This window comes from Panthera uncia, chromosome D1 (genome assembly GCF_023721935.1).
Source record: "Panthera uncia isolate 11264 chromosome D1, Puncia_PCG_1.0, whole genome shotgun sequence".
NCBI lineage: Eukaryota > Metazoa > Chordata > Mammalia > Carnivora > Felidae > Panthera > Panthera uncia.
The window spans coordinates 55620080-55626079 of NC_064808.1; the positions used below are offsets into that span (position 1 = coordinate 55620080).

The window sequence follows — 6000 nt, forward strand, 5'->3', positions numbered from 1 at the left end:
TTTTTAATTTACATCCAAGTTAGGATATAGTGCAACAATGATTTCAGGAGTAGATTTCTTAATGTCCCTTACCCATTTAGCCCATCCTGCCTCCCACAACCCCTCCAGCAACCCTCTGTTGGTTGTCTGTATTTAAGAGTCTGTTGTGTTTTGTCCCCCTCCCTGTTTTTATATTAGTTTTGCTTTCCTTCCCTTATGTTCATCTGTTTTGTATCTTAAATTCCTCATATGAGTGAAGTCATACGATATTTGTCTTTCTCTGATTGACTAATTTCACGTAGCATAATACCCTCTAGTTGCATCCATGTGGTTAGTTGCAAATGGCAAGATTTCATTCTTTTTGATTTTCGAGTAATACTCCATTGTATGTATATATATATACCATATCACCTTTATCACTCATCCATCGATGGACATTTGGGCTCTTTCCATACTTTGGCTATTGTTGGTAGCACTGCTGTAAACATTGGGGTGCATGTGCCCCTTCGAAACAGCCTGCCTGTATCCCTTGGATAACTACCTACTAGTGCAATTGCTGGGTCGTAGGATAGTTCTATTTTTAATTTTTTGAGGAACCTCCATACTGTTTTCCAGAGTGGCTGCACCAGTTTGCATTCCCACCAGCAGCGCAAAAGAGATTGTCTTTCTCCGCATCCTCGCCAGCATCTGTTGTTGCCTGAGTTGTTAATGTTAGCCATTCTGACAGGTGTGAGGTGGTATCTCATTGTGGTTTTGATTTGTATTTCCCTGATGATGAGTGATGTTGAGCATTTTTTCATGTGTCAGTTAGCCATCTGGATGTCTTCTTTGGAGAAGTGTCTGTTTATGTCTTTTGCCCATTTCTTCACGGGATTATTTGTTTTTTGGGCATTCAGTTTGAGAAGTTCTTTATAGATTTTGGATACTAACCCTTTATCTGATATATCGTTTGCAAATAACTTCTCCCATTGCATTGGTTTCCTTTTAGTTTTGCTGATTGTTTCCTTCGCTGTGCAGAAGCTTTTTATTTTGATGAGGTCGCAATAGTTCATTTTTGCTTTTATTTCCCTTGCCTTCAGAGACGTGTTGAGTAAGAAATTGCTGTGGCCAAGGTCAAAGAGGTTTTTGCCTGCTTTCTCCCCAAGGATTTTGATGGCTTCCTGTCTTACATTTAGGTCCTTCATCCATTTTGAGTTTATTTTTGTGTATGATGTAAGAAAGTGGTCCAGGTTAATTCTTCTGCATGTCGTTGTCCAGTTTTCCCAGCACCTCTTGCTGCAGAGACAGTCTTTATTCCACTGGATATTCTTTCCTGCTTTGTCAAAGATTAGTTGGCCATATGTTTGTGGGTCCATCTCTGGGTTCTCTGTTCTGTTGCATTGATCTGAGTGTCTGTTTTTGTGCTAGTATCATACTGTCTTGCTGATTATAGCTTTGTAATACAGCTTGAAGTCCGGGATTGTGATGCCTCTAGCTTTGGTTTTCTTTTTCAAGATTGCTTTGGCTATTTGGGGTCTTTTCTGGTTCCATACAAATTTTAGGATTGTTTATTCTAGCTCTGTGAAGAATGCTGGTGTTATTTTGATAGGGATTGCCACTTTGGTTTCTGTTTTTAAATCACTTACACAGTTTTTTTCTACTTAAGAAGAAATTATTTTTAGCGACCACATCAAAAGAACCACAGATTCTTCTTAAATAAAATTCCAGAATCTGCAGATACTTAATTCTGATATACTTTTTTTTACAAAGAATATGGAAAATTTAAACCTATCAGCTTGAAGATAAAAAGAAAACGAGGATTGGAGGTAGAAAAAGAAGGTTAAACAATGCATAGTAAGAGCTGAGGTTTTTAATAAGCTTTGGGAGAGAGAAGGAAACCTTGGGGAACTGTGCTTTTATTCTTATTAGGAAGGAGGGACAGAAAAGCAGTTTTAAAAGGGAATGATGGCAGAATGTTTTTAAGTGAAGCTAGGGCAGTCTCACCCTATATAAACTGGATTGGGCTTGAAAAACGCTCACCTATGTCTTTTGGGTTAAATAAATGACATATAAAGCTCTCTCCACCCACCTGCAAGTACTCATGTTATCTGGCATCCATTGTACAACCTGGAAAATGCAAATTCAAGTCATAAAATCAAATGGCACGAGTATGGCATATCCGTACAGTAGACTAATATTCAGCAATAAAATGGAACGTGCTACCAGTTGGATGAACCTCAGAAAGATGCTAAGTGAGAAGAGCCAGATACAATGGATGCACATATTGTATGATTCCATTTACAGAAAATGTCCAGGATAGGCAAATATATGGAGACAGACAGTAGATTAATGGTTTGTTGGAGGAGGGGATGAGAATGGGGAGTAAGAATAAACGGGCCTGTGTGATTTAATTGCAGTGGTGAAGATTTTTACAACTGATTATGGTGTGTTCCACAAATTGGTAAATTTACTGAAAGTCACTGAAATTATACACTTGAAGTGGATAAATTATGTAACATGTAAAATATGCCTTAATAAAGTTGTAAAGGAGAATTAAAAGGCGCTAGACATCTGGATGGAGAACTTGATAGAGAAAAAGGTGTCTCTTAGAGTGCATATTTTATTTTCTAAAAGAAAACAAAGTAAATATATAATTATTTGGATGTATATCTAGAGAAGGAAGATCCTTAAAAGTTTCCACTAAGCAAGGGATGGTAAGTGGGAATTTGTTGTACACAACTCATCATTACTATTTGATGCATAACATGCTACTGATATACTTTTTATTTGGTATATTTTATTTTGTTTAAGTGATAGTAAAAAATTTTATAAGGGCTATGAAAAGTTAATAAGAAATTTTATTCTTGGGGCGCCTGGGTGGCTCAGTCGGTTGAGCGTCTGTCTTCAGCTCAGGTCATGATCTCACAGTCCATGAGTTCGAGCCCCGCGTTGGGCTCTGCGCTGACAGCTCAGAGCCTGGAGACTGCTTGGGATTTTGTGTCTCCCTCTCTCTGCCCCTCCCCTACTCATGCTCTGTCTCTCTCTGTCTCAAAAATAAATAAAAACATTAAAAAAAATTTTTTAAAAGAAATTTTATTCTTCTAATTCTAGTTCTTTTAAAAGATACTTACTTAGTAATCATAGATTATCCTACCTATGGGGGGAGTAGTATGCTTAAGGTTACTCTGAGTTTCTAAATTTTATGATTCTGTGAGTGGATTTATATTTCCAAATATGTTTAAAACTTTCTTCCTGCCATGTATCATATATAATTTTGGGGTTTTTTGTGAAAAGAAAAATAATATAGAAATATGCAGAGCAAAATGTGAAAATTCCTCTTTTCCTTATTTTTCATTATCCTCCCCATAGTTAACTTTGATAACTAGTAACAACTAGTAACATCAGTTTAGGTCCTTTATATACTTTCACACACACACACACACACACACACACACACACACGCTTTAGTCTTTTTCAGTATAAATGAGCTCATGTTATATAGTCATTTACTCATCAGATATTTTTTGCATCCCTACTGTGTGCCAAGCACTGGAGATATGGTTCTGCAGACACCTGAGGTCCTTGCCCAGGGAGATTCCATTCTAGTGCCAAAGACAGTAAATTAGCAAACAAATACTTAATATATATTAATAAAGTAGGATCAGAAGAGTTACTGGGAGGTGGAGAGGAAACTTGAGGAGACACAAAAAAACTGTTTTAGATAATCAGGAAGGTCTGTCAGAGAGGCAACATTGGAGTTGCTACGTGGGTTAAGTGAGGTAGCAAGCCAAGTAAAAGTATGAGGAAAGAGTATTCTAGGCAGAGGAGCAGCAAATGCAAAGTCCCTGAAATAGAAACAAGTTTGGCTTGTTCAAGGAACAGTGTGGCGGGATTTGAGTGTGCAAGTGGTGGGTGAAAGGGTGGTATAGGGATTTGGTAGGAGATGAATTGGAAGAAATAGAAGGGCCAGATCAAAGAAGGCCTAGTTGACCTGGTTAAGAACCTAAATTTACTTTAAGTGTGATGTGAAGCCAGTAATGTGATCTGATTTATACTTTTAAAAGGTCTCTGGTTGCTGTGTAGGGAATAAACTATAATGGGTCTAGAAGTTAGGAATTGTATTTACTGTAAATAGTAGAGACCCGAAAATAATGACCAAACAAATGAGGAGTTTTCTTTTTCTCTAGTAACCGAAACCAGATGTATGCAGCCTAGGGCTGATATAGCAGCTATGTGACATCAGGAAGTCAGGTTCCTTTTGTCTTTCTGTTTAGACATCTTCAAGTGTGCTTGTCTCTTTGTAGTGTGAGATGGCTGATCCTTCTCTAGAATCACATGTAGACAGAAGTCGGAGGCAGAAAGGCACATATCAGCTGATTTTTTTTTTTTAAGGGTTTTCTCCAAAGCTCATTCAGTGACTTCACTTGTGCTTTATGGTCCAGTGTCATAGACACTCTCTAGCTGTCAGGGAGGCTAGGAAGTACAGTGGTTTAGCTGGGTGCATTAACCTCCCAAGTAAAATATGGGTTCTCTTGGTAAGGAAGGAAAGAATGGATATTGGATAGGTAGCTAGCAGTCTGTGACTTATGGGACAAGAATGAAAATAAGACCAATTAAGGCACTTTTGGGTTTAAGCAGCCTTGGGGTTTTGCGGGAAGTATGACAGAAAGTGAGATGCAATGAATTGTCAAGTGTATACAAGGAAGTTGTTACAGTTTTGGACCATGGTTTTTGAAGTTATTTAAAGGAGGGAATTGAGAAGGTGACGGACATTATGGACAGTGAAAGAATGGTAGGGTCAGTGGGCTAGAAGTTTTGATGGTGGTAGAGACTGTAAAAGTAGGGTCACTAGCAAGTGACTGCAAGTCATGTTAGAAAGCTAGGAAGTGTTGGTCTAAATGTGAGAAGCTTAAAAGTGAGACTGGGAGGTGGGTTAGTTATTGGACAGGATGAGATTTAGAATATGATCAGGGAGTAGATAACTGAAGTAGGATGGAAAAAAAAAAAGACTTATTTAGGAGGAGGTACAGGAACTGAGAGAGTATACTGATGTTGAAATCTTCAGGAATCATCATTGAAGTAGTTGGAGAGAAACGTAGGTGCTGAGTTTTTCTGTGAATAAGGGGAATTGCCAGAGAGATAGGTAGATGACTACCACAAAGAGGGGTTATAGTAAACACTTCAAAGAAGCTAGGATTTTTGAGGAATAATTGATCTATTCTGTAACTTCCTCTTTCTTTCACTAAATATGTGTTTTTTGTTTTTTGTTTTTTTGTGGGAGGTAAGGCTTTCATATAGATACTTTTTCATCCTGAAAGATATTTCATAAATATGGATGAGGCATAGTTCACTTAACTATTCCATTATCATTAGTCATTTAAATTCTTCCCAATTTCTCCCAGTTTTAAAGAGATGCTGCACTGAATACACATGAACATGTGCAAGCAAACACTTCCTTTAGGTTAGATTCCTGGAAATGAAAGTTCAGGGTCAAATGGTATGAACACTTTGTATTTTGGTGGATATTAGCAAATTGCCTTTTAGAAAGACTTTTTCAACTTACTCTTTCACCAACAGTAAAAGGGAGGCCCCTTTTCTTTAAATCCCTGCCAAGTTTTTATTACTTTTAATACTTTGCTAATCTGTTAGATAAAAATATCTCATTGTTTTACTTTGCGTTTACCTGATAACTAGCTAGAAAAAATGTACAGAAAACATATAAATGACCAGTGAGCCTAAGATGCTTCCTCTAGCTAGTAATTTATATGTTTTCTGTACATTGTTTGTTCACAACCTTTGAATGTGAAAACCAGTTCCATCTTTTAGCGTTTGTAAACTTGACTGCTAAAGGATGCTTTTTTTCCCCCTGTGCCTTTGTAGATGTATTCTATTGAAAAAGTTTCTGACTTCTTTTTCTCCCTGACATTTTATGGGGTTTTTAACTGGAAGGAGAAAATTAGCATGTGCTCAGCCTCCTATCTTGTTACATTGCCCGAGGAAATAATTTTGTTGTATTCATTCTAGAATATATATACATATATG

At 37.3% G+C, this 6000-nt stretch overlaps 1 protein-coding gene and 1 long non-coding RNA gene across 4 annotated transcripts in view; one reads left to right on the top strand and one right to left on the bottom strand.

Annotated features, from left to right (window-relative positions):
• The window catches only part of RNF169 (ring finger protein 169), a 104549-nt gene that overhangs the window by 34548 nt on the left and 64001 nt on the right, over window positions 1–6000 (top strand). The gene's annotated exons all lie outside the window — the stretch shown is intronic.
• LOC125937577 (uncharacterized) overlaps window positions 1–6000 on the bottom strand; it is a 41054-nt gene that overhangs the window by 33439 nt on the left and 1615 nt on the right. For 2 of the 3 annotated variants that reach the window (XR_007462435.1, XR_007462436.1), the window contains exon 1: window positions 2048–2087. The exons of the other annotated variant lie outside the window; for it this stretch is intronic. This is a non-coding gene — a long non-coding RNA (uncharacterized LOC125937577). Of the gene's footprint in view, window positions 1–2047; window positions 2088–6000 lie in introns of those variants that run through there. 3 annotated transcript variants of the gene reach the window in all.